General features: G+C 42.8%; 77 non-coding genes across 77 annotated transcripts; all 77 read left to right on the top strand.

Annotated features, from left to right (window-relative positions):
• The first annotated feature begins 62 nt into the window (after nucleotides 1–62).
• LOC136437700 (5S ribosomal RNA) lies at nucleotides 63–181 on the top strand. The gene has a single exon (XR_010756272.1). It is a non-coding gene; the product is annotated as a 5S ribosomal RNA (ribosomal RNA).
• A 74-nt stretch (nucleotides 182–255) lies between these two features.
• Nucleotides 256–374, top strand: LOC136437699 (5S ribosomal RNA). The gene has a single exon (XR_010756271.1). It is a non-coding gene; the product is annotated as a 5S ribosomal RNA (ribosomal RNA).
• Nucleotides 375–451: 77 nt separating this feature from the next.
• Nucleotides 452–570, top strand: LOC136437698 (5S ribosomal RNA). Its single transcript, XR_010756270.1, has one exon. It is a non-coding gene; the product is annotated as a 5S ribosomal RNA (ribosomal RNA).
• Nucleotides 571–647: 77 nt separating this feature from the next.
• LOC136437697 (5S ribosomal RNA) lies at nucleotides 648–766 on the top strand. Its single transcript, XR_010756269.1, has one exon. It is a non-coding gene; the product is annotated as a 5S ribosomal RNA (ribosomal RNA).
• A 77-nt stretch (nucleotides 767–843) lies between these two features.
• Nucleotides 844–962, top strand: LOC136437696 (5S ribosomal RNA). The gene has a single exon (XR_010756268.1). It is a non-coding gene; the product is annotated as a 5S ribosomal RNA (ribosomal RNA).
• A 77-nt stretch (nucleotides 963–1,039) lies between these two features.
• On the top strand, nucleotides 1,040–1,158 carry LOC136437695 (5S ribosomal RNA). Its single transcript, XR_010756267.1, has one exon. It is a non-coding gene; the product is annotated as a 5S ribosomal RNA (ribosomal RNA).
• A 77-nt stretch (nucleotides 1,159–1,235) lies between these two features.
• Nucleotides 1,236–1,354, top strand: LOC136437694 (5S ribosomal RNA). The gene has a single exon (XR_010756266.1). It is a non-coding gene; the product is annotated as a 5S ribosomal RNA (ribosomal RNA).
• Nucleotides 1,355–1,431: 77 nt separating this feature from the next.
• Nucleotides 1,432–1,550, top strand: LOC136437693 (5S ribosomal RNA). Its single transcript, XR_010756265.1, has one exon. It is a non-coding gene; the product is annotated as a 5S ribosomal RNA (ribosomal RNA).
• A 77-nt stretch (nucleotides 1,551–1,627) lies between these two features.
• Nucleotides 1,628–1,746, top strand: LOC136437692 (5S ribosomal RNA). Its single transcript, XR_010756264.1, has one exon. It is a non-coding gene; the product is annotated as a 5S ribosomal RNA (ribosomal RNA).
• A 77-nt stretch (nucleotides 1,747–1,823) lies between these two features.
• On the top strand, nucleotides 1,824–1,942 carry LOC136437690 (5S ribosomal RNA). Its single transcript, XR_010756262.1, has one exon. It is a non-coding gene; the product is annotated as a 5S ribosomal RNA (ribosomal RNA).
• A 77-nt stretch (nucleotides 1,943–2,019) lies between these two features.
• Nucleotides 2,020–2,138, top strand: LOC136437689 (5S ribosomal RNA). Its single transcript, XR_010756261.1, has one exon. It is a non-coding gene; the product is annotated as a 5S ribosomal RNA (ribosomal RNA).
• Nucleotides 2,139–2,215: 77 nt separating this feature from the next.
• Nucleotides 2,216–2,334, top strand: LOC136437688 (5S ribosomal RNA). Its single transcript, XR_010756260.1, has one exon. It is a non-coding gene; the product is annotated as a 5S ribosomal RNA (ribosomal RNA).
• Nucleotides 2,335–2,411: 77 nt separating this feature from the next.
• LOC136437687 (5S ribosomal RNA) lies at nucleotides 2,412–2,530 on the top strand. Its single transcript, XR_010756259.1, has one exon. It is a non-coding gene; the product is annotated as a 5S ribosomal RNA (ribosomal RNA).
• Nucleotides 2,531–2,607: 77 nt separating this feature from the next.
• On the top strand, nucleotides 2,608–2,726 carry LOC136437686 (5S ribosomal RNA). Its single transcript, XR_010756258.1, has one exon. It is a non-coding gene; the product is annotated as a 5S ribosomal RNA (ribosomal RNA).
• A 77-nt stretch (nucleotides 2,727–2,803) lies between these two features.
• On the top strand, nucleotides 2,804–2,922 carry LOC136437685 (5S ribosomal RNA). The gene has a single exon (XR_010756257.1). It is a non-coding gene; the product is annotated as a 5S ribosomal RNA (ribosomal RNA).
• A 77-nt stretch (nucleotides 2,923–2,999) lies between these two features.
• LOC136437684 (5S ribosomal RNA) lies at nucleotides 3,000–3,118 on the top strand. Its single transcript, XR_010756256.1, has one exon. It is a non-coding gene; the product is annotated as a 5S ribosomal RNA (ribosomal RNA).
• A 77-nt stretch (nucleotides 3,119–3,195) lies between these two features.
• On the top strand, nucleotides 3,196–3,314 carry LOC136437683 (5S ribosomal RNA). Its single transcript, XR_010756255.1, has one exon. It is a non-coding gene; the product is annotated as a 5S ribosomal RNA (ribosomal RNA).
• Nucleotides 3,315–3,391: 77 nt separating this feature from the next.
• LOC136437682 (5S ribosomal RNA) lies at nucleotides 3,392–3,510 on the top strand. The gene has a single exon (XR_010756254.1). It is a non-coding gene; the product is annotated as a 5S ribosomal RNA (ribosomal RNA).
• A 77-nt stretch (nucleotides 3,511–3,587) lies between these two features.
• On the top strand, nucleotides 3,588–3,706 carry LOC136437681 (5S ribosomal RNA). Its single transcript, XR_010756253.1, has one exon. It is a non-coding gene; the product is annotated as a 5S ribosomal RNA (ribosomal RNA).
• A 77-nt stretch (nucleotides 3,707–3,783) lies between these two features.
• LOC136437679 (5S ribosomal RNA) lies at nucleotides 3,784–3,902 on the top strand. Its single transcript, XR_010756251.1, has one exon. It is a non-coding gene; the product is annotated as a 5S ribosomal RNA (ribosomal RNA).
• A 77-nt stretch (nucleotides 3,903–3,979) lies between these two features.
• On the top strand, nucleotides 3,980–4,098 carry LOC136437678 (5S ribosomal RNA). The gene has a single exon (XR_010756250.1). It is a non-coding gene; the product is annotated as a 5S ribosomal RNA (ribosomal RNA).
• Nucleotides 4,099–4,175: 77 nt separating this feature from the next.
• On the top strand, nucleotides 4,176–4,294 carry LOC136437676 (5S ribosomal RNA). Its single transcript, XR_010756249.1, has one exon. It is a non-coding gene; the product is annotated as a 5S ribosomal RNA (ribosomal RNA).
• Nucleotides 4,295–4,371: 77 nt separating this feature from the next.
• Nucleotides 4,372–4,490, top strand: LOC136437675 (5S ribosomal RNA). The gene has a single exon (XR_010756248.1). It is a non-coding gene; the product is annotated as a 5S ribosomal RNA (ribosomal RNA).
• Nucleotides 4,491–4,567: 77 nt separating this feature from the next.
• On the top strand, nucleotides 4,568–4,686 carry LOC136437674 (5S ribosomal RNA). The gene has a single exon (XR_010756247.1). It is a non-coding gene; the product is annotated as a 5S ribosomal RNA (ribosomal RNA).
• Nucleotides 4,687–4,763: 77 nt separating this feature from the next.
• Nucleotides 4,764–4,882, top strand: LOC136437673 (5S ribosomal RNA). Its single transcript, XR_010756246.1, has one exon. It is a non-coding gene; the product is annotated as a 5S ribosomal RNA (ribosomal RNA).
• Nucleotides 4,883–4,959: 77 nt separating this feature from the next.
• Nucleotides 4,960–5,078, top strand: LOC136437672 (5S ribosomal RNA). Its single transcript, XR_010756245.1, has one exon. It is a non-coding gene; the product is annotated as a 5S ribosomal RNA (ribosomal RNA).
• Nucleotides 5,079–5,155: 77 nt separating this feature from the next.
• On the top strand, nucleotides 5,156–5,274 carry LOC136437671 (5S ribosomal RNA). The gene has a single exon (XR_010756244.1). It is a non-coding gene; the product is annotated as a 5S ribosomal RNA (ribosomal RNA).
• A 77-nt stretch (nucleotides 5,275–5,351) lies between these two features.
• On the top strand, nucleotides 5,352–5,470 carry LOC136437670 (5S ribosomal RNA). The gene has a single exon (XR_010756243.1). It is a non-coding gene; the product is annotated as a 5S ribosomal RNA (ribosomal RNA).
• A 77-nt stretch (nucleotides 5,471–5,547) lies between these two features.
• Nucleotides 5,548–5,666, top strand: LOC136437669 (5S ribosomal RNA). Its single transcript, XR_010756242.1, has one exon. It is a non-coding gene; the product is annotated as a 5S ribosomal RNA (ribosomal RNA).
• A 77-nt stretch (nucleotides 5,667–5,743) lies between these two features.
• On the top strand, nucleotides 5,744–5,862 carry LOC136437667 (5S ribosomal RNA). Its single transcript, XR_010756240.1, has one exon. It is a non-coding gene; the product is annotated as a 5S ribosomal RNA (ribosomal RNA).
• Nucleotides 5,863–5,939: 77 nt separating this feature from the next.
• On the top strand, nucleotides 5,940–6,058 carry LOC136437666 (5S ribosomal RNA). The gene has a single exon (XR_010756239.1). It is a non-coding gene; the product is annotated as a 5S ribosomal RNA (ribosomal RNA).
• A 77-nt stretch (nucleotides 6,059–6,135) lies between these two features.
• Nucleotides 6,136–6,254, top strand: LOC136437665 (5S ribosomal RNA). The gene has a single exon (XR_010756238.1). It is a non-coding gene; the product is annotated as a 5S ribosomal RNA (ribosomal RNA).
• Nucleotides 6,255–6,331: 77 nt separating this feature from the next.
• On the top strand, nucleotides 6,332–6,450 carry LOC136437664 (5S ribosomal RNA). Its single transcript, XR_010756237.1, has one exon. It is a non-coding gene; the product is annotated as a 5S ribosomal RNA (ribosomal RNA).
• A 77-nt stretch (nucleotides 6,451–6,527) lies between these two features.
• LOC136437663 (5S ribosomal RNA) lies at nucleotides 6,528–6,646 on the top strand. The gene has a single exon (XR_010756236.1). It is a non-coding gene; the product is annotated as a 5S ribosomal RNA (ribosomal RNA).
• Nucleotides 6,647–6,723: 77 nt separating this feature from the next.
• LOC136437662 (5S ribosomal RNA) lies at nucleotides 6,724–6,842 on the top strand. The gene has a single exon (XR_010756235.1). It is a non-coding gene; the product is annotated as a 5S ribosomal RNA (ribosomal RNA).
• Nucleotides 6,843–6,919: 77 nt separating this feature from the next.
• Nucleotides 6,920–7,038, top strand: LOC136437660 (5S ribosomal RNA). The gene has a single exon (XR_010756234.1). It is a non-coding gene; the product is annotated as a 5S ribosomal RNA (ribosomal RNA).
• A 77-nt stretch (nucleotides 7,039–7,115) lies between these two features.
• On the top strand, nucleotides 7,116–7,234 carry LOC136437659 (5S ribosomal RNA). The gene has a single exon (XR_010756233.1). It is a non-coding gene; the product is annotated as a 5S ribosomal RNA (ribosomal RNA).
• Nucleotides 7,235–7,311: 77 nt separating this feature from the next.
• LOC136437658 (5S ribosomal RNA) lies at nucleotides 7,312–7,430 on the top strand. The gene has a single exon (XR_010756232.1). It is a non-coding gene; the product is annotated as a 5S ribosomal RNA (ribosomal RNA).
• A 77-nt stretch (nucleotides 7,431–7,507) lies between these two features.
• Nucleotides 7,508–7,626, top strand: LOC136437657 (5S ribosomal RNA). Its single transcript, XR_010756231.1, has one exon. It is a non-coding gene; the product is annotated as a 5S ribosomal RNA (ribosomal RNA).
• Nucleotides 7,627–7,703: 77 nt separating this feature from the next.
• LOC136437655 (5S ribosomal RNA) lies at nucleotides 7,704–7,822 on the top strand. Its single transcript, XR_010756229.1, has one exon. It is a non-coding gene; the product is annotated as a 5S ribosomal RNA (ribosomal RNA).
• Nucleotides 7,823–7,899: 77 nt separating this feature from the next.
• Nucleotides 7,900–8,018, top strand: LOC136437654 (5S ribosomal RNA). The gene has a single exon (XR_010756228.1). It is a non-coding gene; the product is annotated as a 5S ribosomal RNA (ribosomal RNA).
• Nucleotides 8,019–8,095: 77 nt separating this feature from the next.
• LOC136437653 (5S ribosomal RNA) lies at nucleotides 8,096–8,214 on the top strand. Its single transcript, XR_010756227.1, has one exon. It is a non-coding gene; the product is annotated as a 5S ribosomal RNA (ribosomal RNA).
• Nucleotides 8,215–8,291: 77 nt separating this feature from the next.
• LOC136437652 (5S ribosomal RNA) lies at nucleotides 8,292–8,410 on the top strand. The gene has a single exon (XR_010756226.1). It is a non-coding gene; the product is annotated as a 5S ribosomal RNA (ribosomal RNA).
• Nucleotides 8,411–8,487: 77 nt separating this feature from the next.
• On the top strand, nucleotides 8,488–8,606 carry LOC136437651 (5S ribosomal RNA). The gene has a single exon (XR_010756225.1). It is a non-coding gene; the product is annotated as a 5S ribosomal RNA (ribosomal RNA).
• Nucleotides 8,607–8,683: 77 nt separating this feature from the next.
• Nucleotides 8,684–8,802, top strand: LOC136437650 (5S ribosomal RNA). Its single transcript, XR_010756224.1, has one exon. It is a non-coding gene; the product is annotated as a 5S ribosomal RNA (ribosomal RNA).
• A 77-nt stretch (nucleotides 8,803–8,879) lies between these two features.
• On the top strand, nucleotides 8,880–8,998 carry LOC136437649 (5S ribosomal RNA). The gene has a single exon (XR_010756223.1). It is a non-coding gene; the product is annotated as a 5S ribosomal RNA (ribosomal RNA).
• Nucleotides 8,999–9,075: 77 nt separating this feature from the next.
• LOC136437648 (5S ribosomal RNA) lies at nucleotides 9,076–9,194 on the top strand. The gene has a single exon (XR_010756222.1). It is a non-coding gene; the product is annotated as a 5S ribosomal RNA (ribosomal RNA).
• Nucleotides 9,195–9,271: 77 nt separating this feature from the next.
• Nucleotides 9,272–9,390, top strand: LOC136437647 (5S ribosomal RNA). Its single transcript, XR_010756221.1, has one exon. It is a non-coding gene; the product is annotated as a 5S ribosomal RNA (ribosomal RNA).
• A 77-nt stretch (nucleotides 9,391–9,467) lies between these two features.
• LOC136437646 (5S ribosomal RNA) lies at nucleotides 9,468–9,586 on the top strand. The gene has a single exon (XR_010756220.1). It is a non-coding gene; the product is annotated as a 5S ribosomal RNA (ribosomal RNA).
• Nucleotides 9,587–9,663: 77 nt separating this feature from the next.
• LOC136437643 (5S ribosomal RNA) lies at nucleotides 9,664–9,782 on the top strand. Its single transcript, XR_010756218.1, has one exon. It is a non-coding gene; the product is annotated as a 5S ribosomal RNA (ribosomal RNA).
• A 77-nt stretch (nucleotides 9,783–9,859) lies between these two features.
• Nucleotides 9,860–9,978, top strand: LOC136437642 (5S ribosomal RNA). The gene has a single exon (XR_010756217.1). It is a non-coding gene; the product is annotated as a 5S ribosomal RNA (ribosomal RNA).
• Nucleotides 9,979–10,055: 77 nt separating this feature from the next.
• Nucleotides 10,056–10,174, top strand: LOC136437641 (5S ribosomal RNA). The gene has a single exon (XR_010756216.1). It is a non-coding gene; the product is annotated as a 5S ribosomal RNA (ribosomal RNA).
• A 77-nt stretch (nucleotides 10,175–10,251) lies between these two features.
• Nucleotides 10,252–10,370, top strand: LOC136437640 (5S ribosomal RNA). The gene has a single exon (XR_010756215.1). It is a non-coding gene; the product is annotated as a 5S ribosomal RNA (ribosomal RNA).
• Nucleotides 10,371–10,447: 77 nt separating this feature from the next.
• LOC136437639 (5S ribosomal RNA) lies at nucleotides 10,448–10,566 on the top strand. The gene has a single exon (XR_010756214.1). It is a non-coding gene; the product is annotated as a 5S ribosomal RNA (ribosomal RNA).
• A 77-nt stretch (nucleotides 10,567–10,643) lies between these two features.
• LOC136437757 (5S ribosomal RNA) lies at nucleotides 10,644–10,762 on the top strand. The gene has a single exon (XR_010756322.1). It is a non-coding gene; the product is annotated as a 5S ribosomal RNA (ribosomal RNA).
• Nucleotides 10,763–10,839: 77 nt separating this feature from the next.
• LOC136437756 (5S ribosomal RNA) lies at nucleotides 10,840–10,958 on the top strand. The gene has a single exon (XR_010756321.1). It is a non-coding gene; the product is annotated as a 5S ribosomal RNA (ribosomal RNA).
• A 77-nt stretch (nucleotides 10,959–11,035) lies between these two features.
• Nucleotides 11,036–11,154, top strand: LOC136437755 (5S ribosomal RNA). The gene has a single exon (XR_010756320.1). It is a non-coding gene; the product is annotated as a 5S ribosomal RNA (ribosomal RNA).
• Nucleotides 11,155–11,231: 77 nt separating this feature from the next.
• Nucleotides 11,232–11,350, top strand: LOC136437754 (5S ribosomal RNA). The gene has a single exon (XR_010756319.1). It is a non-coding gene; the product is annotated as a 5S ribosomal RNA (ribosomal RNA).
• A 77-nt stretch (nucleotides 11,351–11,427) lies between these two features.
• On the top strand, nucleotides 11,428–11,546 carry LOC136437753 (5S ribosomal RNA). Its single transcript, XR_010756317.1, has one exon. It is a non-coding gene; the product is annotated as a 5S ribosomal RNA (ribosomal RNA).
• Nucleotides 11,547–11,623: 77 nt separating this feature from the next.
• Nucleotides 11,624–11,742, top strand: LOC136437751 (5S ribosomal RNA). The gene has a single exon (XR_010756315.1). It is a non-coding gene; the product is annotated as a 5S ribosomal RNA (ribosomal RNA).
• A 77-nt stretch (nucleotides 11,743–11,819) lies between these two features.
• LOC136437750 (5S ribosomal RNA) lies at nucleotides 11,820–11,938 on the top strand. Its single transcript, XR_010756314.1, has one exon. It is a non-coding gene; the product is annotated as a 5S ribosomal RNA (ribosomal RNA).
• Nucleotides 11,939–12,015: 77 nt separating this feature from the next.
• LOC136437749 (5S ribosomal RNA) lies at nucleotides 12,016–12,134 on the top strand. Its single transcript, XR_010756313.1, has one exon. It is a non-coding gene; the product is annotated as a 5S ribosomal RNA (ribosomal RNA).
• A 77-nt stretch (nucleotides 12,135–12,211) lies between these two features.
• LOC136437748 (5S ribosomal RNA) lies at nucleotides 12,212–12,330 on the top strand. The gene has a single exon (XR_010756311.1). It is a non-coding gene; the product is annotated as a 5S ribosomal RNA (ribosomal RNA).
• Nucleotides 12,331–12,407: 77 nt separating this feature from the next.
• Nucleotides 12,408–12,526, top strand: LOC136437747 (5S ribosomal RNA). The gene has a single exon (XR_010756310.1). It is a non-coding gene; the product is annotated as a 5S ribosomal RNA (ribosomal RNA).
• Nucleotides 12,527–12,603: 77 nt separating this feature from the next.
• On the top strand, nucleotides 12,604–12,722 carry LOC136437746 (5S ribosomal RNA). Its single transcript, XR_010756309.1, has one exon. It is a non-coding gene; the product is annotated as a 5S ribosomal RNA (ribosomal RNA).
• Nucleotides 12,723–12,799: 77 nt separating this feature from the next.
• Nucleotides 12,800–12,918, top strand: LOC136437745 (5S ribosomal RNA). Its single transcript, XR_010756308.1, has one exon. It is a non-coding gene; the product is annotated as a 5S ribosomal RNA (ribosomal RNA).
• A 77-nt stretch (nucleotides 12,919–12,995) lies between these two features.
• Nucleotides 12,996–13,114, top strand: LOC136437744 (5S ribosomal RNA). The gene has a single exon (XR_010756307.1). It is a non-coding gene; the product is annotated as a 5S ribosomal RNA (ribosomal RNA).
• Nucleotides 13,115–13,191: 77 nt separating this feature from the next.
• On the top strand, nucleotides 13,192–13,310 carry LOC136437743 (5S ribosomal RNA). Its single transcript, XR_010756305.1, has one exon. It is a non-coding gene; the product is annotated as a 5S ribosomal RNA (ribosomal RNA).
• Nucleotides 13,311–13,387: 77 nt separating this feature from the next.
• LOC136437742 (5S ribosomal RNA) lies at nucleotides 13,388–13,506 on the top strand. Its single transcript, XR_010756304.1, has one exon. It is a non-coding gene; the product is annotated as a 5S ribosomal RNA (ribosomal RNA).
• Nucleotides 13,507–13,583: 77 nt separating this feature from the next.
• Nucleotides 13,584–13,702, top strand: LOC136437740 (5S ribosomal RNA). Its single transcript, XR_010756302.1, has one exon. It is a non-coding gene; the product is annotated as a 5S ribosomal RNA (ribosomal RNA).
• A 77-nt stretch (nucleotides 13,703–13,779) lies between these two features.
• LOC136437738 (5S ribosomal RNA) lies at nucleotides 13,780–13,898 on the top strand. Its single transcript, XR_010756301.1, has one exon. It is a non-coding gene; the product is annotated as a 5S ribosomal RNA (ribosomal RNA).
• Nucleotides 13,899–13,975: 77 nt separating this feature from the next.
• Nucleotides 13,976–14,094, top strand: LOC136437737 (5S ribosomal RNA). The gene has a single exon (XR_010756300.1). It is a non-coding gene; the product is annotated as a 5S ribosomal RNA (ribosomal RNA).
• A 77-nt stretch (nucleotides 14,095–14,171) lies between these two features.
• On the top strand, nucleotides 14,172–14,290 carry LOC136437736 (5S ribosomal RNA). Its single transcript, XR_010756299.1, has one exon. It is a non-coding gene; the product is annotated as a 5S ribosomal RNA (ribosomal RNA).
• A 77-nt stretch (nucleotides 14,291–14,367) lies between these two features.
• LOC136437735 (5S ribosomal RNA) lies at nucleotides 14,368–14,486 on the top strand. The gene has a single exon (XR_010756298.1). It is a non-coding gene; the product is annotated as a 5S ribosomal RNA (ribosomal RNA).
• A 77-nt stretch (nucleotides 14,487–14,563) lies between these two features.
• On the top strand, nucleotides 14,564–14,682 carry LOC136437734 (5S ribosomal RNA). Its single transcript, XR_010756297.1, has one exon. It is a non-coding gene; the product is annotated as a 5S ribosomal RNA (ribosomal RNA).
• Nucleotides 14,683–14,759: 77 nt separating this feature from the next.
• LOC136437733 (5S ribosomal RNA) lies at nucleotides 14,760–14,878 on the top strand. The gene has a single exon (XR_010756296.1). It is a non-coding gene; the product is annotated as a 5S ribosomal RNA (ribosomal RNA).
• A 77-nt stretch (nucleotides 14,879–14,955) lies between these two features.
• LOC136437732 (5S ribosomal RNA) lies at nucleotides 14,956–15,074 on the top strand. Its single transcript, XR_010756295.1, has one exon. It is a non-coding gene; the product is annotated as a 5S ribosomal RNA (ribosomal RNA).
• The last annotated feature ends 8,251 nt before the right edge of the window (nucleotides 15,075–23,325 follow it).

The raw sequence follows: 23,325 nt of genomic DNA, 5'->3' as shown, positions 1-23,325 counted from the left end.
CTATACATAGTGATGTTTCATTCATTTTTTTCTATAAGTAGCCTACCAAAACTGTATCTTTCGCCTACGGCCATATCACGTTGAATACACCCGATCTCGTTCGATCTCGGAAGTTAAGCAACGTCGAGTCCGGTCAGTACTTGGATGGGAGACCGCCTGGGAACACCGGATGCTGTAGGCATCTCTTTTTATTTTATTTTTTTCCTGTCAATCATTCATTTTTTTCTATAAGTAGCCTACCAAAACTGTATCTTCGCCTACGGCCATATCACGTTGAATACACCCGATCTCGTTCGATCTCGGAAGTTAAGCAACGTCGAGTCCGGTCAGTACTTGGATGGGAGACCGCCTGGGAACACCGGATGCTGTAGGCATCTCTTTTTATTTTTATTTTTTTCCTGTCAATCATTCATTTTTTTTCTATAAGTAGCCTACCAAAACTGTATCTTTCGCCTACGGCCATATCACGTTGAATACACCCGATCTCGTTCGATCTCGGAAGTTAAGCAACGTCGAGTCCGGTCAGTACTTGGATGGGAGACCGCCTGGGAACACCGGATGCTGTAGGCATCTCTTTTTATTTTTATTTTTTTCCTGTCAATCATTCATTTTTTTTCTATAAGTAGCCTACCAAAACTGTATCTTTCGCCTACGGCCATATCACGTTGAATACACCCGATCTCGTTCGATCTCGGAAGTTAAGCAACGTCGAGTCCGGTCAGTACTTGGATGGGAGACCGCCTGGGAACACCGGATGCTGTAGGCATCTCTTTTTATTTTTATTTTTTTCCTGTCAATCATTCATTTTTTTTCTATAAGTAGCCTACCAAAACTGTATCTTTCGCCTACGGCCATATCACGTTGAATACACCCGATCTCGTTCGATCTCGGAAGTTAAGCAACGTCGAGTCCGGTCAGTACTTGGATGGGAGACCGCCTGGGAACACCGGATGCTGTAGGCATCTCTTTTTATTTTATTTTTTTCCTGTCAATTCATTCATTTTTTTTCTATAAGTAGCCTACCAAAACTGTATCTTTCGCCTACGGCCATATCACGTTGAATACACCCGATCTCGTTCGATCTCGGAAGTTAAGCAACGTCGAGTCCGGTCAGTACTTGGATGGGAGACCGCCTGGGAACACCGGATGCTGTAGGCATCTCTTTTTATTTTTATTTTTTTCCTGTCAATCATTCATTTTTTTTCTATAAGTAGCCTACCAAAACTGTATCTTTCGCCTACGGCCATATCACGTTGAATACACCCGATCTCGTTCGATCTCGGAAGTTAAGCAACGTCGAGTCCGGTCAGTACTTGGATGGGAGACCGCCTGGGAACACCGGATGCTGTAGGCATCTCTTTTTATTTTTATTTTTTTCCTGTCAATCATTCATTTTTTTTCTATAAGTAGCCTACCAAAACTGTATCTTTCGCCTACGGCCATATCACGTTGAATACACCCGATCTCGTTCGATCTCGGAAGTTAAGCAACGTCGAGTCCGGTCAGTACTTGGATGGGAGACCGCCTGGGAACACCGGATGCTGTAGGCATCTCTTTTTATTTTTATTTTTTTCCTGTCAATCATTCATTTTTTTTCTATAAGTAGCCTACCAAAACTGTATCTTTCGCCTACGGCCATATCACGTTGAATACACCCGATCTCGTTCGATCTCGGAAGTTAAGCAACGTCGAGTCCGGTCAGTACTTGGATGGGAGACCGCCTGGGAACACCGGATGCTGTAGGCATCTCTTTTTATTTTTATTTTTTTCCTGTCAATCATTCATTTTTTTTCTATAAGTAGCCTACCAAAACTGTATCTTTCGCCTACGGCCATATCACGTTGAATACACCCGATCTCGTTCGATCTCGGAAGTTAAGCAACGTCGAGTCCGGTCAGTACTTGGATGGGAGACCGCCTGGGAACACCGGATGCTGTAGGCATCTCTTTTTATTTTTATTTTTTTCCTGTCAATCATTCATTTTTTTTCTATAAGTAGCCTACCAAAACTGTATCTTTCGCCTACGGCCATATCACGTTGAATACACCCGATCTCGTTCGATCTCGGAAGTTAAGCAACGTCGAGTCCGGTCAGTACTTGGATGGGAGACCGCCTGGGAACACCGGATGCTGTAGGCATCTCTTTTTATTTTTATTTTTTTCCTGTCAATCATTCATTTTTTTTCTATAAGTAGCCTACCAAAACTGTATCTTTCGCCTACGGCCATATCACGTTGAATACACCCGATCTCGTTCGATCTCGGAAGTTAAGCAACGTCGAGTCCGGTCAGTACTTGGATGGGAGACCGCCTGGGAACACCGGATGCTGTAGGCATCTCTTTTTATTTTTATTTTTTTCCTGTCAATCATTCATTTTTTTTCTATAAGTAGCCTACCAAAACTGTATCTTTCGCCTACGGCCATATCACGTTGAATACACCCGATCTCGTTCGATCTCGGAAGTTAAGCAACGTCGAGTCCGGTCAGTACTTGGATGGGAGACCGCCTGGGAACACCGGATGCTGTAGGCATCTCTTTTTATTTTTATTTTTTTCCTGTCAATCATTCATTTTTTTTCTATAAGTAGCCTACCAAAACTGTATCTTTCGCCTACGGCCATATCACGTTGAATACACCCGATCTCGTTCGATCTCGGAAGTTAAGCAACGTCGAGTCCGGTCAGTACTTGGATGGGAGACCGCCTGGGAACACCGGATGCTGTAGGCATCTCTTTTTATTTTTATTTTTTTCCTGTCAATCATTCATTTTTTTTCTATAAGTAGCCTACCAAAACTGTATCTTTCGCCTACGGCCATATCACGTTGAATACACCCGATCTCGTTCGATCTCGGAAGTTAAGCAACGTCGAGTCCGGTCAGTACTTGGATGGGAGACCGCCTGGGAACACCGGATGCTGTAGGCATCTCTTTTTATTTTTATTTTTTTCCTGTCAATCATTCATTTTTTTTCTATAAGTAGCCTACCAAAACTGTATCTTTCGCCTACGGCCATATCACGTTGAATACACCCGATCTCGTTCGATCTCGGAAGTTAAGCAACGTCGAGTCCGGTCAGTACTTGGATGGGAGACCGCCTGGGAACACCGGATGCTGTAGGCATCTCTTTTTATTTTTATTTTTTTCCTGTCAATCATTCATTTTTTTTCTATAAGTAGCCTACCAAAACTGTATCTTTCGCCTACGGCCATATCACGTTGAATACACCCGATCTCGTTCGATCTCGGAAGTTAAGCAACGTCGAGTCCGGTCAGTACTTGGATGGGAGACCGCCTGGGAACACCGGATGCTGTAGGCATCTCTTTTTATTTTTATTTTTTTCCTGTCAATCATTCATTTTTTTTCTATAAGTAGCCTACCAAAACTGTATCTTTCGCCTACGGCCATATCACGTTGAATACACCCGATCTCGTTCGATCTCGGAAGTTAAGCAACGTCGAGTCCGGTCAGTACTTGGATGGGAGACCGCCTGGGAACACCGGATGCTGTAGGCATCTCTTTTTATTTTTATTTTTTTCCTGTCAATCATTCATTTTTTTTCTATAAGTAGCCTACCAAAACTGTATCTTTCGCCTACGGCCATATCACGTTGAATACACCCGATCTCGTTCGATCTCGGAAGTTAAGCAACGTCGAGTCCGGTCAGTACTTGGATGGGAGACCGCCTGGGAACACCGGATGCTGTAGGCATCTCTTTTTATTTTTATTTTTTTCCTGTCAATCATTCATTTTTTTTCTATAAGTAGCCTACCAAAACTGTATCTTTCGCCTACGGCCATATCACGTTGAATACACCCGATCTCGTTCGATCTCGGAAGTTAAGCAACGTCGAGTCCGGTCAGTACTTGGATGGGAGACCGCCTGGGAACACCGGATGCTGTAGGCATCTCTTTTTATTTTTATTTTTTTCCTGTCAATCATTCATTTTTTTTCTATAAGTAGCCTACCAAAACTGTATCTTTCGCCTACGGCCATATCACGTTGAATACACCCGATCTCGTTCGATCTCGGAAGTTAAGCAACGTCGAGTCCGGTCAGTACTTGGATGGGAGACCGCCTGGGAACACCGGATGCTGTAGGCATCTCTTTTTATTTTTATTTTTTTCCTGTCAATCATTCATTTTTTTTCTATAAGTAGCCTACCAAAACTGTATCTTTCGCCTACGGCCATATCACGTTGAATACACCCGATCTCGTTCGATCTCGGAAGTTAAGCAACGTCGAGTCCGGTCAGTACTTGGATGGGAGACCGCCTGGGAACACCGGATGCTGTAGGCATCTCTTTTTATTTTTATTTTTTTCCTGTCAATCATTCATTTTTTTTCTATAAGTAGCCTACCAAAACTGTATCTTTCGCCTACGGCCATATCACGTTGAATACACCCGATCTCGTTCGATCTCGGAAGTTAAGCAACGTCGAGTCCGGTCAGTACTTGGATGGGAGACCGCCTGGGAACACCGGATGCTGTAGGCATCTCTTTTTATTTTTATTTTTTTCCTGTCAATCATTCATTTTTTTTCTATAAGTAGCCTACCAAAACTGTATCTTTCGCCTACGGCCATATCACGTTGAATACACCCGATCTCGTTCGATCTCGGAAGTTAAGCAACGTCGAGTCCGGTCAGTACTTGGATGGGAGACCGCCTGGGAACACCGGATGCTGTAGGCATCTCTTTTTATTTTTATTTTTTTCCTGTCAATCATTCATTTTTTTTCTATAAGTAGCCTACCAAAACTGTATCTTTCGCCTACGGCCATATCACGTTGAATACACCCGATCTCGTTCGATCTCGGAAGTTAAGCAACGTCGAGTCCGGTCAGTACTTGGATGGGAGACCGCCTGGGAACACCGGATGCTGTAGGCATCTCTTTTTATTTTTATTTTTTTCCTGTCAATCATTCATTTTTTTTCTATAAGTAGCCTACCAAAACTGTATCTTTCGCCTACGGCCATATCACGTTGAATACACCCGATCTCGTTCGATCTCGGAAGTTAAGCAACGTCGAGTCCGGTCAGTACTTGGATGGGAGACCGCCTGGGAACACCGGATGCTGTAGGCATCTCTTTTTATTTTTATTTTTTTCCTGTCAATCATTCATTTTTTTTCTATAAGTAGCCTACCAAAACTGTATCTTTCGCCTACGGCCATATCACGTTGAATACACCCGATCTCGTTCGATCTCGGAAGTTAAGCAACGTCGAGTCCGGTCAGTACTTGGATGGGAGACCGCCTGGGAACACCGGATGCTGTAGGCATCTCTTTTTATTTTTATTTTTTTCCTGTCAATCATTCATTTTTTTTCTATAAGTAGCCTACCAAAACTGTATCTTTCGCCTACGGCCATATCACGTTGAATACACCCGATCTCGTTCGATCTCGGAAGTTAAGCAACGTCGAGTCCGGTCAGTACTTGGATGGGAGACCGCCTGGGAACACCGGATGCTGTAGGCATCTCTTTTTATTTTTATTTTTTTCCTGTCAATCATTCATTTTTTTTCTATAAGTAGCCTACCAAAACTGTATCTTTCGCCTACGGCCATATCACGTTGAATACACCCGATCTCGTTCGATCTCGGAAGTTAAGCAACGTCGAGTCCGGTCAGTACTTGGATGGGAGACCGCCTGGGAACACCGGATGCTGTAGGCATCTCTTTTTATTTTTATTTTTTTCCTGTCAATCATTCATTTTTTTTCTATAAGTAGCCTACCAAAACTGTATCTTTCGCCTACGGCCATATCACGTTGAATACACCCGATCTCGTTCGATCTCGGAAGTTAAGCAACGTCGAGTCCGGTCAGTACTTGGATGGGAGACCGCCTGGGAACACCGGATGCTGTAGGCATCTCTTTTTATTTTTATTTTTTTCCTGTCAATCATTCATTTTTTTTCTATAAGTAGCCTACCAAAACTGTATCTTTCGCCTACGGCCATATCACGTTGAATACACCCGATCTCGTTCGATCTCGGAAGTTAAGCAACGTCGAGTCCGGTCAGTACTTGGATGGGAGACCGCCTGGGAACACCGGATGCTGTAGGCATCTCTTTTTATTTTTATTTTTTTCCTGTCAATCATTCATTTTTTTTCTATAAGTAGCCTACCAAAACTGTATCTTTCGCCTACGGCCATATCACGTTGAATACACCCGATCTCGTTCGATCTCGGAAGTTAAGCAACGTCGAGTCCGGTCAGTACTTGGATGGGAGACCGCCTGGGAACACCGGATGCTGTAGGCATCTCTTTTTATTTTTATTTTTTTCCTGTCAATCATTCATTTTTTTTCTATAAGTAGCCTACCAAAACTGTATCTTTCGCCTACGGCCATATCACGTTGAATACACCCGATCTCGTTCGATCTCGGAAGTTAAGCAACGTCGAGTCCGGTCAGTACTTGGATGGGAGACCGCCTGGGAACACCGGATGCTGTAGGCATCTCTTTTTATTTTTATTTTTTTCCTGTCAATCATTCATTTTTTTTCTATAAGTAGCCTACCAAAACTGTATCTTTCGCCTACGGCCATATCACGTTGAATACACCCGATCTCGTTCGATCTCGGAAGTTAAGCAACGTCGAGTCCGGTCAGTACTTGGATGGGAGACCGCCTGGGAACACCGGATGCTGTAGGCATCTCTTTTTATTTTTATTTTTTTCCTGTCAATCATTCATTTTTTTTCTATAAGTAGCCTACCAAAACTGTATCTTTCGCCTACGGCCATATCACGTTGAATACACCCGATCTCGTTCGATCTCGGAAGTTAAGCAACGTCGAGTCCGGTCAGTACTTGGATGGGAGACCGCCTGGGAACACCGGATGCTGTAGGCATCTCTTTTTATTTTTATTTTTTTCCTGTCAATCATTCATTTTTTTTCTATAAGTAGCCTACCAAAACTGTATCTTTCGCCTACGGCCATATCACGTTGAATACACCCGATCTCGTTCGATCTCGGAAGTTAAGCAACGTCGAGTCCGGTCAGTACTTGGATGGGAGACCGCCTGGGAACACCGGATGCTGTAGGCATCTCTTTTTATTTTTATTTTTTTCCTGTCAATCATTCATTTTTTTTCTATAAGTAGCCTACCAAAACTGTATCTTTCGCCTACGGCCATATCACGTTGAATACACCCGATCTCGTTCGATCTCGGAAGTTAAGCAACGTCGAGTCCGGTCAGTACTTGGATGGGAGACCGCCTGGGAACACCGGATGCTGTAGGCATCTCTTTTTATTTTTATTTTTTTCCTGTCAATCATTCATTTTTTTTCTATAAGTAGCCTACCAAAACTGTATCTTTCGCCTACGGCCATATCACGTTGAATACACCCGATCTCGTTCGATCTCGGAAGTTAAGCAACGTCGAGTCCGGTCAGTACTTGGATGGGAGACCGCCTGGGAACACCGGATGCTGTAGGCATCTCTTTTTATTTTTATTTTTTTCCTGTCAATCATTCATTTTTTTTCTATAAGTAGCCTACCAAAACTGTATCTTTCGCCTACGGCCATATCACGTTGAATACACCCGATCTCGTTCGATCTCGGAAGTTAAGCAACGTCGAGTCCGGTCAGTACTTGGATGGGAGACCGCCTGGGAACACCGGATGCTGTAGGCATCTCTTTTTATTTTTATTTTTTTCCTGTCAATCATTCATTTTTTTTCTATAAGTAGCCTACCAAAACTGTATCTTTCGCCTACGGCCATATCACGTTGAATACACCCGATCTCGTTCGATCTCGGAAGTTAAGCAACGTCGAGTCCGGTCAGTACTTGGATGGGAGACCGCCTGGGAACACCGGATGCTGTAGGCATCTCTTTTTATTTTTATTTTTTTCCTGTCAATCATTCATTTTTTTTCTATAAGTAGCCTACCAAAACTGTATCTTTCGCCTACGGCCATATCACGTTGAATACACCCGATCTCGTTCGATCTCGGAAGTTAAGCAACGTCGAGTCCGGTCAGTACTTGGATGGGAGACCGCCTGGGAACACCGGATGCTGTAGGCATCTCTTTTTATTTTTATTTTTTTCCTGTCAATCATTCATTTTTTTTCTATAAGTAGCCTACCAAAACTGTATCTTTCGCCTACGGCCATATCACGTTGAATACACCCGATCTCGTTCGATCTCGGAAGTTAAGCAACGTCGAGTCCGGTCAGTACTTGGATGGGAGACCGCCTGGGAACACCGGATGCTGTAGGCATCTCTTTTTATTTTTATTTTTTTCCTGTCAATCATTCATTTTTTTTCTATAAGTAGCCTACCAAAACTGTATCTTTCGCCTACGGCCATATCACGTTGAATACACCCGATCTCGTTCGATCTCGGAAGTTAAGCAACGTCGAGTCCGGTCAGTACTTGGATGGGAGACCGCCTGGGAACACCGGATGCTGTAGGCATCTCTTTTTATTTTTATTTTTTTCCTGTCAATCATTCATTTTTTTTCTATAAGTAGCCTACCAAAACTGTATCTTTCGCCTACGGCCATATCACGTTGAATACACCCGATCTCGTTCGATCTCGGAAGTTAAGCAACGTCGAGTCCGGTCAGTACTTGGATGGGAGACCGCCTGGGAACACCGGATGCTGTAGGCATCTCTTTTTATTTTTATTTTTTTCCTGTCAATCATTCATTTTTTTTCTATAAGTAGCCTACCAAAACTGTATCTTTCGCCTACGGCCATATCACGTTGAATACACCCGATCTCGTTCGATCTCGGAAGTTAAGCAACGTCGAGTCCGGTCAGTACTTGGATGGGAGACCGCCTGGGAACACCGGATGCTGTAGGCATCTCTTTTTATTTTTATTTTTTTCCTGTCAATCATTCATTTTTTTTCTATAAGTAGCCTACCAAAACTGTATCTTTCGCCTACGGCCATATCACGTTGAATACACCCGATCTCGTTCGATCTCGGAAGTTAAGCAACGTCGAGTCCGGTCAGTACTTGGATGGGAGACCGCCTGGGAACACCGGATGCTGTAGGCATCTCTTTTTATTTTTATTTTTTTCCTGTCAATCATTCATTTTTTTTCTATAAGTAGCCTACCAAAACTGTATCTTTCGCCTACGGCCATATCACGTTGAATACACCCGATCTCGTTCGATCTCGGAAGTTAAGCAACGTCGAGTCCGGTCAGTACTTGGATGGGAGACCGCCTGGGAACACCGGATGCTGTAGGCATCTCTTTTTATTTTTATTTTTTTCCTGTCAATCATTCATTTTTTTTCTATAAGTAGCCTACCAAAACTGTATCTTTCGCCTACGGCCATATCACGTTGAATACACCCGATCTCGTTCGATCTCGGAAGTTAAGCAACGTCGAGTCCGGTCAGTACTTGGATGGGAGACCGCCTGGGAACACCGGATGCTGTAGGCATCTCTTTTTATTTTTATTTTTTTCCTGTCAATCATTCATTTTTTTTCTATAAGTAGCCTACCAAAACTGTATCTTTCGCCTACGGCCATATCACGTTGAATACACCCGATCTCGTTCGATCTCGGAAGTTAAGCAACGTCGAGTCCGGTCAGTACTTGGATGGGAGACCGCCTGGGAACACCGGATGCTGTAGGCATCTCTTTTTATTTTTATTTTTTTCCTGTCAATCATTCATTTTTTTTCTATAAGTAGCCTACCAAAACTGTATCTTTCGCCTACGGCCATATCACGTTGAATACACCCGATCTCGTTCGATCTCGGAAGTTAAGCAACGTCGAGTCCGGTCAGTACTTGGATGGGAGACCGCCTGGGAACACCGGATGCTGTAGGCATCTCTTTTTATTTTTATTTTTTTCCTGTCAATCATTCATTTTTTTTCTATAAGTAGCCTACCAAAACTGTATCTTTCGCCTACGGCCATATCACGTTGAATACACCCGATCTCGTTCGATCTCGGAAGTTAAGCAACGTCGAGTCCGGTCAGTACTTGGATGGGAGACCGCCTGGGAACACCGGATGCTGTAGGCATCTCTTTTTATTTTTATTTTTTTCCTGTCAATCATTCATTTTTTTTCTATAAGTAGCCTACCAAAACTGTATCTTTCGCCTACGGCCATATCACGTTGAATACACCCGATCTCGTTCGATCTCGGAAGTTAAGCAACGTCGAGTCCGGTCAGTACTTGGATGGGAGACCGCCTGGGAACACCGGATGCTGTAGGCATCTCTTTTTATTTTTATTTTTTTCCTGTCAATCATTCATTTTTTTTCTATAAGTAGCCTACCAAAACTGTATCTTTCGCCTACGGCCATATCACGTTGAATACACCCGATCTCGTTCGATCTCGGAAGTTAAGCAACGTCGAGTCCGGTCAGTACTTGGATGGGAGACCGCCTGGGAACACCGGATGCTGTAGGCATCTCTTTTTATTTTTATTTTTTTCCTGTCAATCATTCATTTTTTTTCTATAAGTAGCCTACCAAAACTGTATCTTTCGCCTACGGCCATATCACGTTGAATACACCCGATCTCGTTCGATCTCGGAAGTTAAGCAACGTCGAGTCCGGTCAGTACTTGGATGGGAGACCGCCTGGGAACACCGGATGCTGTAGGCATCTCTTTTTATTTTTATTTTTTTCCTGTCAATCATTCATTTTTTTTCTATAAGTAGCCTACCAAAACTGTATCTTTCGCCTACGGCCATATCACGTTGAATACACCCGATCTCGTTCGATCTCGGAAGTTAAGCAACGTCGAGTCCGGTCAGTACTTGGATGGGAGACCGCCTGGGAACACCGGATGCTGTAGGCATCTCTTTTTATTTTTATTTTTTTCCTGTCAATCATTCATTTTTTTTCTATAAGTAGCCTACCAAAACTGTATCTTTCGCCTACGGCCATATCACGTTGAATACACCCGATCTCGTTCGATCTCGGAAGTTAAGCAACGTCGAGTCCGGTCAGTACTTGGATGGGAGACCGCCTGGGAACACCGGATGCTGTAGGCATCTCTTTTTATTTTTATTTTTTTCCTGTCAATCATTCATTTTTTTTCTATAAGTAGCCTACCAAAACTGTATCTTTCGCCTACGGCCATATCACGTTGAATACACCCGATCTCGTTCGATCTCGGAAGTTAAGCAACGTCGAGTCCGGTCAGTACTTGGATGGGAGACCGCCTGGGAACACCGGATGCTGTAGGCATCTCTTTTTATTTTTATTTTTTTCCTGTCAATCATTCATTTTTTTTCTATAAGTAGCCTACCAAAACTGTATCTTTCGCCTACGGCCATATCACGTTGAATACACCCGATCTCGTTCGATCTCGGAAGTTAAGCAACGTCGAGTCCGGTCAGTACTTGGATGGGAGACCGCCTGGGAACACCGGATGCTGTAGGCATCTCTTTTTATTTTTATTTTTTTCCTGTCAATCATTCATTTTTTTTCTATAAGTAGCCTACCAAAACTGTATCTTTCGCCTACGGCCATATCACGTTGAATACACCCGATCTCGTTCGATCTCGGAAGTTAAGCAACGTCGAGTCCGGTCAGTACTTGGATGGGAGACCGCCTGGGAACACCGGATGCTGTAGGCATCTCTTTTTATTTTTATTTTTTTCCTGTCAATCATTCATTTTTTTTCTATAAGTAGCCTACCAAAACTGTATCTTTCGCCTACGGCCATATCACGTTGAATACACCCGATCTCGTTCGATCTCGGAAGTTAAGCAACGTCGAGTCCGGTCAGTACTTGGATGGGAGACCGCCTGGGAACACCGGATGCTGTAGGCATCTCTTTTTATTTTTATTTTTTTCCTGTCAATCATTCATTTTTTTTCTATAAGTAGCCTACCAAAACTGTATCTTTCGCCTACGGCCATATCACGTTGAATACACCCGATCTCGTTCGATCTCGGAAGTTAAGCAACGTCGAGTCCGGTCAGTACTTGGATGGGAGACCGCCTGGGAACACCGGATGCTGTAGGCATCTCTTTTTATTTTTATTTTTTTCCTGTCAATCATTCATTTTTTTTCTATAAGTAGCCTACCAAAACTGTATCTTTCGCCTACGGCCATATCACGTTGAATACACCCGATCTCGTTCGATCTCGGAAGTTAAGCAACGTCGAGTCCGGTCAGTACTTGGATGGGAGACCGCCTGGGAACACCGGATGCTGTAGGCATCTCTTTTTATTTTTATTTTTTTCCTGTCAATCATTCATTTTTTTTCTATAAGTAGCCTACCAAAACTGTATCTTTCGCCTACGGCCATATCACGTTGAATACACCCGATCTCGTTCGATCTCGGAAGTTAAGCAACGTCGAGTCCGGTCAGTACTTGGATGGGAGACCGCCTGGGAACACCGGATGCTGTAGGCATCTCTTTTTATTTTTATTTTTTTCCTGTCAATCATTCATTTTTTTTCTATAAGTAGCCTACCAAAACTGTATCTTTCGCCTACGGCCATATCACGTTGAATACACCCGATCTCGTTCGATCTCGGAAGTTAAGCAACGTCGAGTCCGGTCAGTACTTGGATGGGAGACCGCCTGGGAACACCGGATGCTGTAGGCATCTCTTTTTATTTTTATTTTTTTCCTGTCAATCATTCATTTTTTTTCTATAAGTAGCCTACCAAAACTGTATCTTTCGCCTACGGCCATATCACGTTGAATACACCCGATCTCGTTCGATCTCGGAAGTTAAGCAACGTCGAGTCCGGTCAGTACTTGGATGGGAGACCGCCTGGGAACACCGGATGCTGTAGGCATCTCTTTTTATTTTTATTTTTTTCCTGTCAATCATTCATTTTTTTTCTATAAGTAGCCTACCAAAACTGTATCTTTCGCCTACGGCCATATCACGTTGAATACACCCGATCTCGTTCGATCTCGGAAGTTAAGCAACGTCGAGTCCGGTCAGTACTTGGATGGGAGACCGCCTGGGAACACCGGATGCTGTAGGCATCTCTTTTTATTTTTATTTTTTTCCTGTCAATCATTCATTTTTTTTCTATAAGTAGCCTACCAAAACTGTATCTTTCGCCTACGGCCATATCACGTTGAATACACCCGATCTCGTTCGATCTCGGAAGTTAAGCAACGTCGAGTCCGGTCAGTACTTGGATGGGAGACCGCCTGGGAACACCGGATGCTGTAGGCATCTCTTTTTATTTTTATTTTTTTCCTGTCAATCATTCATTTTTTTTCTATAAGTAGCCTACCAAAACTGTATCTTTCGCCTACGGCCATATCACGTTGAATACACCCGATCTCGTTCGATCTCGGAAGTTAAGCAACGTCGAGTCCGGTCAGTACTTGGATGGGAGACCGCCTGGGAACACCGGATGCTGTAGGCATCTCTTTTTATTTTTATTTTTTTCCTGTCAATCATTCATTTTTTTTCTATAAGTAGCCTACCAAAACTGTATCTTTCGCCTACGGCCATATCACGTTGAATACACCCGATCTCGTTCGATCTCGGAAGTTAAGCAACGTCGAGTCCGGTCAGTACTTGGATGGGAGACCGCCTGGGAACACCGGATGCTGTAGGCATCTCTTTTTATTTTTATTTTTTTCCTGTCAATCATTCATTTTTTTTCTATAAGTAGCCTACCAAAACTGTATCTTTCGCCTACGGCCATATCACGTTGAATACACCCGATCTCGTTCGATCTCGGAAGTTAAGCAACGTCGAGTCCGGTCAGTACTTGGATGGGAGACCGCCTGGGAACACCGGATGCTGTAGGCATCTCTTTTTATTTTTATTTTTTTCCTGTCAATCATTCATTTTTTTTCTATAAGTAGCCTACCAAAACTGTATCTTTCGCCTACGGCCATATCACGTTGAATACACCCGATCTCGTTCGATCTCGGAAGTTAAGCAACGTCGAGTCCGGTCAGTACTTGGATGGGAGACCGCCTGGGAACACCGGATGCTGTAGGCATCTCTTTTTATTTTTATTTTTTTCCTGTCAATCATTCATTTTTTTTCTATAAGTAGCCTACCAAAACTGTATCTTTCGCCTACGGCCATATCACGTTGAATACACCCGATCTCGTTCGATCTCGGAAGTTAAGCAACGTCGAGTCCGGTCAGTACTTGGATGGGAGACCGCCTGGGAACACCGGATGCTGTAGGCATCTCTTTTTATTTTTATTTTTTTCCTGTCAATCATTCATTTTTTTTCTATAAGTAGCCTACCAAAACTGTATCTTTCGCCTACGGCCATATCACGTTGAATACACCCGATCTCGTTCGATCTCGGAAGTTAAGCAACGTCGAGTCCGGTCAGTACTTGGATGGGAGACCGCCTGGGAACACCGGATGCTGTAGGCATCTCTTTTTATTTTTATTTTTTTCCTGTCAATCATTCATTTTTTTTCTATAAGTAGCCTACCAAAACTGTATCTTTCGCCTACGGCCATATCACGTTGAATACACCCGATCTCGTTCGATCTCGGAAGTTAAGCAACGTCGAGTCCGGTCAGTACTTGGATGGGAGACCGCCTGGGAACACCGGATGCTGTAGGCATCTCTTTTTATTTTTATTTTTTTCCTGTCAATCATTCATTTTTTTTCTATAAGTAGCCTACCAAAACTGTATCTTTCGCCTACGGCCATATCACGTTGAATACACCCGATCTCGTTCGATCTCGGAAGTTAAGCAACGTCGAGTCCGGTCAGTACTTGGATGGGAGACCGCCTGGGAACACCGGATGCTGTAGGCATCTCTTTTTATTTTTATTTTTTTCCTGTCAATCATTCATTTTTTTTCTATAAGTAGCCTACCAAAACTGTATCTTTCGCCTACGGCCATATCACGTTGAATACACCCGATCTCGTTCGATCTCGGAAGTTAAGCAACGTCGAGTCCGGTCAGTACTTGGATGGGAGACCGCCTGGGAACACCGGATGCTGTAGGCATCTCTTTTTATTTTTATTTTTTTCCTGTCAATCATTCATTTTTTTTCTATAAGTAGCCTACCAAAACTGTATCTTTCGCCTACGGCCATATCACGTTGAATACACCCGATCTCGTTCGATCTCGGAAGTTAAGCAACGTCGAGTCCGGTCAGTACTTGGATGGGAGACCGCCTGGGAACACCGGATGCTGTAGGCATCTCTTTTTGGCGACGCCTCAGGGGCGGAGCCTATTGTATAGTACTGCTTTCGGTTTGCCAAATATTCTAGGATTTCCGCGAACGCATTCCCTAGGGAATTACTTTTTGGCAACGCCTTGTAGGTATGGCCTTTTCTATAGCAAGGGCAAATTCCATTGCATACGGCATAGAAAAGGCGATAATTTATACAGTATACACTTTTCCAGCTGTTTATCGATGTTTGAAAGAAACTTTCTGGATGTTGCAATATATACCCATACATCACAGCTGTTTCTCAATGTCTTAAAAGTTTTTGGTTTTTGTTATCATGAATGAATTTTAGCTGTATCTTTGAAGCTTCGAAAGACTAACATAGTAAGGATAAAGAAAGGACACAGAGACAAGGCTTTCCGTACACTGAGCACGGGAGACTTTTAAGACGGACTGACTATGACTACGTCATACTGGCTATGCTAACATCAGTCTTAACTGAGGCTCTCACTGCGTCCTGGACTGAACTAACTTGCCGATAGCATGTTAACATGTTTTTTTTATTCTGTCTTATCAGACAGACCTCTTGAATTACCTGCTAACTCCACAGAACATTGGTAACTGCATCTTTCTGTGACTGGCTTTGTAGTCCTCTTCAGTAAAGAATAACAAAAGGAAAACACAATTTTGGGAATCATGGCACAACAATAACAGCAAACTGTGTCAGTAAGTACAAGATGAAGTGTTCCGAGTATCTTCTTGCAAGTTGGTGAGAGCGTGTTCTTGCAAGTTTCGTGAGAGCGTGCAATCGTATCAGAGCTTTCGTACACACTGATTGTTTACAATATTCGTGTGGGGTTTTCAATTTCATTTTGGTACATCCACCCCTAGCCTGTGTTTACACAAGCTTTCCCTGGCGGAGGTTAATGACCCCCTCTTGGGGGCGGTATCCGTCGGGCCGGCCGCTAGGAGCGCGATGTAGTCAGGCTACATCTCCCCCAGGTTTGATTAGAACCGTCATCGGCCAGGTTAATAACCTAGTGTACGATTTCGATATACATATACAATAGATCACTACTATAAACACACAAAATACATAATGGAATAGACAATATATTAGTATATCCGTGGTATAAACATGTTCAAGTCAGTCGGATATTTCTAACTGGCGTCAGGTTTTGTCTCGCTGTAGTAGCAGCTGTAGCAGCGCAATCTATTGACTTCACATCGTGGCTCTGCTACAGATCTGGTTCTCTCTCGTTCCCTTCTTTTTGTCGACGACGCATGTTGTGTGGCTTCCCTCGGTCCCGACGTTACGGACGCACGGGCGTCTGTTACAGACCCCCTAGGGATGCAGCTCGTCTCACAGACATCCAGTAGAAGATCTCCATCTCCCGACTTCCCCTACAGCGGTACCTATGTGTAGAATGTGTCAGGAACATATTTGTTTTGTTTTGTTTTGCCTTTGTGGTGATCCTGAATTCAATGTTTGTTTCTCCTGGGTTGATGTTATCAGCGCACACTCCTTCCTTCCTCGTTGACTCAAGTGAACCCCATATGCATTCCGAAGGTGTTTGCGGCGTAGATCACCTGCGGGCACAAAAAGAAACATCATTCACTGCCGTTCACCGAGGAACAAATTGGTCCCTTTTTTCTATCTATTCATTTATCTATATTTATTCAAACTAGTAAACAAAGGTTGAGAGTCTGACATGTTGCTCAGTTATCAAGGAAAGCCCTTACAATGACCCAACACATGAATTACATGTTACGCAGGTCAACAAAAACGGCAAAATTTAGTTACCTAGTCAGCATATCCGTCATTTCCGTCATTTGACAGACTTCATGCGACACATGACGTCCAAAAAGGTGTTGCATATTTGGTCATCTTTATTTGACTTTAACGAGCAAAAATCGGTGTGTGAAGATATTGAGAGCTTAGAATTTTGCAAAGAAAACCAGTAAATCTAAGGAAGTTTGCGGCAGAGCCGATTTGAATAAGTTTTAACGGCTGCTGGCGACCGGAGAGGCGACCCCCAAGCCAGTAGGTGGTAAAATTCGGCGTTATGCGCCCGTCACTATTAAATTTCTGACAGGTCTCACCGGGCTGACGTTTTTTTGTGACTATACGTGGCGCACATATAGCGTGTGAATAACGAGTTCAGCGAATCCATTGCGTATGAGACATGTACATGTGTGATCTGCGTATTAAGTGCGCAATACTATGGTCTTTGTAGCGAATAGGTGTGTATCAGGTGCGTATGCCGAGCGTATTCCGGACGCACACAACGTCTACCGACCGCATGCCTGACGCACTTCCCAGTAATGCTGATCGAATTACGATCGTATTTGGTTGCATTGATATTAGTAGTTACTTAACTAAACTGTTATTGGAAAAGACCTCTTAGGTGATTGAAATGTCATGCCCTTTCATACAATGTACAATCTTATTGATCAAACCAACACACCATCCATCCCTCTTCCCCAGCCCCAAACCAAGCATGGTCTGGTTTTTAAGTACCTGGTTAAAATACTTGGGCATTCCAAGTTCAGTTTTTAAACCAACCATTTCAATTCAGTATGAGTATGTTGACTATGTAATATATGGGCTTGTTATGATGGAAAATGAAACTTAACAAGCAAAAAGTTTAATTTGGAGGGGGTAGACAAGGCTTGTAGAGCTGTTTTGTATCCCCCTCCATTCATCGTAATCGAATAAACAAGGGGAAAAAAGAAGAGGAGATGAATGTTACTAGCCATGTTGTCTAGGCAAATTGTTTGAACAGTCTCAATGTAACTTGTCCTCCAGATACGTTGCCCGGTCTGGTTGCTCCAGCCTTCCTTCATCCTTATTATCTCGTAACTCCTGAAAAAAAGCAAGCTGATGAATTACTCTCAACTTTGGTTATACAGAAGTTCCATACATGACATGCAACTAACTATTGGTAGTCAAAACGTGTTAGGTGACATATATCTTATGATTTCTACGGTAACGTTGTTTAACCCTACACTTAAAGCATTTCCAATCCAAAAGCTAGACACGTCCGTAACTGGACATGAAAAAAAAAACATTTGTCTGCTAGAAGTTTCTCACTATACTTGACCATGGTCTTATCCACTAACACAAATAGATAAACAAAGCTTCTGCAACTTTGATTTAAATCAATGCACATTAATGGTTAACTGAACTGTTGGGAATATCTGTAACTCACCGGTTAGGGATATTTGTGTCGGCTGAGCTTAACAGGATATTTGTAAATTTGTAAGTTTACAAGAAATATTTCCATGTCGAAAAGATCATCAAGGTACTTATCATATCTCTTTCAAACCGTATTTAGAAGTTTGCACATATTAAAATCTGTAAAACCTAAACGAACTCATGATGAGGTACATATGGGAGGCCAGGGGTGCTACAATTTCAAATCAGTTTTCCATCACGCAGTGTGCAAGATACATAGAAGACTTGTCGTTTGTAACCACTGTGTTGGACAGTAGAATTAATGCATACCACGAAATAACGTGGTGATAAAACATAGAAACGGCAAGTTCTATGTGTATAGAAACATATGCTTGGGTCAAATAAACCATTGATATATGCCCCGTACAACAGGTTTAGACCTAGAACTTCACTAACCTCCAGACCGCTATCTGAGTCTCTGGCGGAAGGTGTATGTGGGCAGCTTCCTGGGCTTTTCCTCGTCTCCAAACAGCTGGAGGTCACCTGCTTTTTGGCCTCTTCTTTGCTTCCTTGAGTACCGAAGCCGCTTGACTTTCCCTTTTTGTTCTTGGTGGCCTGGTATTTGGAATCAAACCCATATACTGACGAGGGATTTTGAACAAAGGATCCAACTTCTGATGGTCAAATGGTCATATAGCATCCTAAAAGCGTGATGGATTGGTCTTTGGCCCTGCCCTGGTTCCGCCTTACCGTGGTTGGTTGGTCGGTGGTTGGCTAAGCCTTACTGCCGGTTACGCCCAGCTGCCGGTGGCTGGTTGCGCACTGCTGTCGATCACGCCCAGCTGTCGGTGATTGGTTGCGCACTGCTGTCGGTCACGCCCAGCTGTCGGTGATTGGGTGCGCCCTGCTGTGGGTGGTCTAGAAAGTCTCGCCCTGAGATCCGGGGGGACTGAATTCTACCAGCTGGATGCCAGATGTCAACACAAAGACTTGATGTTGTTGATAAATCCTTTGTTCGCCCTCTCCTTGAATATGCTGACATTATATGGCACGGTTGTACTTTATGTGATTCCCAATGATTAGAACGAGTCCAATACGAATGCGCTCTTGCAGTTTCACTTTCAGGGGCCGTATAGGGGTCTTCGTATTCTTCGCTTCTTGCTGAACTAGGTCGGGAAAAACTTTCGGATCGTCGTCATGTTCACTCTCTGATCATGTTCTACAAAATTGTTCGTGGTCATACTCGCCAGTATCTCAAGGATTTGATCCCTCCTGAAGTTTCCGTTTCTAATTCTTACGATCTTTGCAACAAACTTAATCTACGGCTACCGTTTTTCTTCTACAACTCGATACCAAACGTCTTTTATTCCCTATGCAACGCATCACGACAGTGGAACGGTGTTGATATAGCTGATCGATCACTTGATCTTTCGTTTTATAAAACATTTAATGAAATTAGTTAGCCCCTGGGTAAAACCACATCTTAGCCATGGTTCCCTGTACACCTGTGCCCTCCTCACACGACCTACAGTCTAACCAAAGTTAATTTACACGTAACCTAGCTACAAGTCCAGCCTGCATCTGTGGCAGTCAAAGCAGCGAAAGCGTTGTTCATTACCTTAGGCGTCGCCTATTGTATAGTTATGCTTTCGGTTTGCTCATAGGCGGTAGGCCATCGAGTTTTTGTTGAAATAGGCATTACTGTGCCGGATATATATATATATATATATATAAACTCCGATGATCCGCTAAGAAACAAGCAAACGGAAAGGTTTCGGTGAATCGTAGACTAAGTGACTGTGTACTCGGCCTACTGAAAGATTCCCGAGAACTTAATTTAACACGCACTGTGTAATCGATCCACTGAAAGATTCCCAACAATCGTACACTAACTGTAACAACCACAACGCCCGATCCGCACTACCTGTGTACTTAATCCACTGAATGATTCCCGAGAACCGTACACTAACTGTAACAACCACAACGCCCGATCCGCCGTCTATTCGAAAGAATCACACGAACGGATGCCGAAGTCTACCGAAGATTGCCGAGAGCCGAACAGTGATTTCCGAACGCTTTAGGTAGTGTTAAGAACAAGAATAGATAGGTAAGAAATGCAGTTTCAAAAGCCCATATTTTCGGCGAAAAAACGCCATGAAATTAAACACGTTGATACTACTTATAATCTCGGGGTTACTTACTAGCCATGTAGAATTCCCTAGGATACAATACCTAATTCTAAAGGAGATATGCGGCATTTCATAAAGTCCGATTTCCGGTGGACAGCGTTACCAGCAGTACCATTACTGGTACTGATCAAGATTTCCCGCCACCGTTCGAAGATGGAACCACGATTCGGTAAGGACTCCCAACAAAAACTTCAGACCCAATGGTTCCTTACATCTTCAAGGATGGACCTCTTTTAAATGAAAATTCGGTCTATCTATACTGGCGCTTTTTAGACTGTCAAAAGAGATCATTTTTTAAAACAAATTTGAAACATAAATTGGTTTGTGTCAAGTTTCGAAACAATTCGAAATAAAGATATGGGTCATTTGCCCCCCGTAACGAGCCGCTAATCCTACCAAAGCGTGTTTTGTATCGGCCGTGGACCGCCGACCAGGCAGGAAGTCACTGTGGCGTGACACTGTCTATGGACATCGGGCTGGATTTTGAAGTACAATCCAACCGTAGTTTGCTGCACAAAAAGGGCCAGCAAACGTTACAAGGAACCAACAGTGGTCAAAATGCCGAAAGCAAGACGCAAAAACTGTTTCATCTAACGTTACGCGGAATTAGCCGTAATCGGCACGATGCAAAGGGGAGCTATCTATCAATCAAACAAGTTCGGCTGCTGTCAAAGCAAGGGAGGCTCTTTGCAAGCAATACGCTTTCCCCTTCCCCGTGGTATCAATAAATTGTAAACTGAAAGATAGTGTAATATCTTAAAGAGGAATTCTTACCGACAAAATCACAAAGATTCTGGAAGAACACCAAAAAAGTATACCAAAAAAGGACGTAGATTTATGTTGCGATATGTCTAATGCTGCTGCCTTCTTGGGAGAGTCTATTCTGTGGGTAGGAGGAAACTCCGTGGAAACTATTGTCAAATGATTATGAATACGAAAGTTCGCAGTAATAACGTCACACAAATACTACAGTAATGTTTAGAGTTTATCATTTAAATCTTAAACTGTATCAACATACGTTGAAAGATAGATATTTTAGACAACGTGTATCAACTCTTCCCCGGGAGAAACAGCCTGGTGCCGTCTGCCGGAACAACACGGGAACAACACTTCCCACGAGTTCCGAAACAAATCCCACCAGAGAGGATTTCATCTTACACTGTTCAGCTAACAATAAAGCCTGTTCAGCTAACAATAAAGCCTGTTCAGCTAACAATAAAGCCTGTATGTTTGGTCCTGGTGGGGCCATGGGGAGGGCAGCGCGGCAGGCTACTGTTACCACTTACAACTTCTGTCGGTGCTTTCTGTTACTTCTGTCGCATTTGGGTCGTCTCTGCAAGATTTCCAGGTTTAGTTGATATTGAAGTCGAGAGATAAGACAGTGAATAGGCACTGATAATGTTTCTTCTGGATTGTTGTGCTGCTAACAGAGGCAGAAATTAACTGTTTGTTTACATAACTCCCGATCCGCCGTCAGAGCACCGCGGGGTATCGTGGGATATCGGCACTCCTTTCAACCGTCTATTTTTGGATGCTATTAACTAATTAACAGCAGATTGTGAATTTCTACTTTCGAAAAAAAGAAAGAAAATTCGAAATAAAGGCAGGGGGATGTAATCAATCTTTAGAAAGTATCAAAAATATTATTCTCAGTGCCATGAATATTTTGAATATTCCACGACAATGTGAGAACAATTAGAAACTGTAAACATATTTCGAACTGTTTGGAAACTATGAAATATGGATTACAAATACTTAAAAAAGTTTCAGATTAATTCTAAAGAATGGCAACAAACACCCGTGCGGTGACTTAGAATGGACTCTATATTTCTGCATAACACACTCTGTGTTCTGACCACAAAGATTTCATCACTGGTAAATTCTTCAATATAATAAAAAGCCTTTATAGCCAATCGGTAGCATGCGTGAAGACAAATTCAGGTTTAAGTGAATGTTTTCCAATCGAGGTTGGAGTAAGGCAAGGTTGTGTCCTCAGTCCTTCACTTTTTAATCTATACATCAGTGACTTAGCAAATGAACTGAATACAGGAAACTTCGATGCGCCCTTATTAAACACATCTAAGGTATCAAGCCTTTTCTATGCTGACGACATTGTCTTACTGTCCACAACCCAATATGGACTACAAAATGCAATAAACTCTCTTGGTGCTTTCTGTAATAAATGGAAATTATCAATCAATCTAAACAAAACAAAAATAATTGTATTCAACAAAAAGGGACATATGTCCCCAAACCTCAAATTTTATTCACTCAACAAGAACATAGAGATCGTCTCCTCATACTGCTATCTAGGGGTTGTCTTTACGACAGGGGGAAACTTCACAACAGCATTAAAAATATTACAAAAGAAAGCTCTGAGAGCTTTATTTAGTATCAAAACAACTCTGGGAGACAGTAACCCGTCAATATCTGTCTATTGTAAACTATTTGATGCATGCGTAGTCCCAATACTAACTTATGGTGCGGAGGCGTGGGGCAAAAGTGGACTCAACGACAAGTCCCCAATCGAGCAAGTACATCTTAAGTTTTGTAAATCAATCCTGGGTGTTAGAAAGAATGCTAGCAACCTCGCCGCAAGAGCAGAACTGGGTAGGTTCTCGTTATGGATTGCAATTTACACTAGATTATATTCATATTACAAAAGATTGGTTAAAGAGGTGCCGACAAGTAGCCTTCAGTTTGAAGCATATTTAGTACAGCAAGAATTGCATCGAAGTAAAGTACCATGCTGGTTATCCGATGTTAGTAAAATTCTTGAGGAGTCGGGCTATGCCTACCTACTTATTAACAAGGATCACAATACATCATACGCACAGTCTGCTTTAAAACAAAGACTAAAAGACATTTTTATACAAACATTTTACTCAGAACTAAACTCCCCTGGCAAAAAAG

Source organism: Branchiostoma lanceolatum, chromosome 6 (genome assembly GCF_035083965.1).
Source record: "Branchiostoma lanceolatum isolate klBraLanc5 chromosome 6, klBraLanc5.hap2, whole genome shotgun sequence".
Classification (NCBI taxonomy): Eukaryota; Metazoa; Chordata; class Leptocardii; order Amphioxiformes; family Branchiostomatidae; genus Branchiostoma; species Branchiostoma lanceolatum.
The sequence above is the reverse complement of the archived record's forward strand: the minus strand, read 5'-3'. Positions and strand labels throughout refer to the sequence as shown.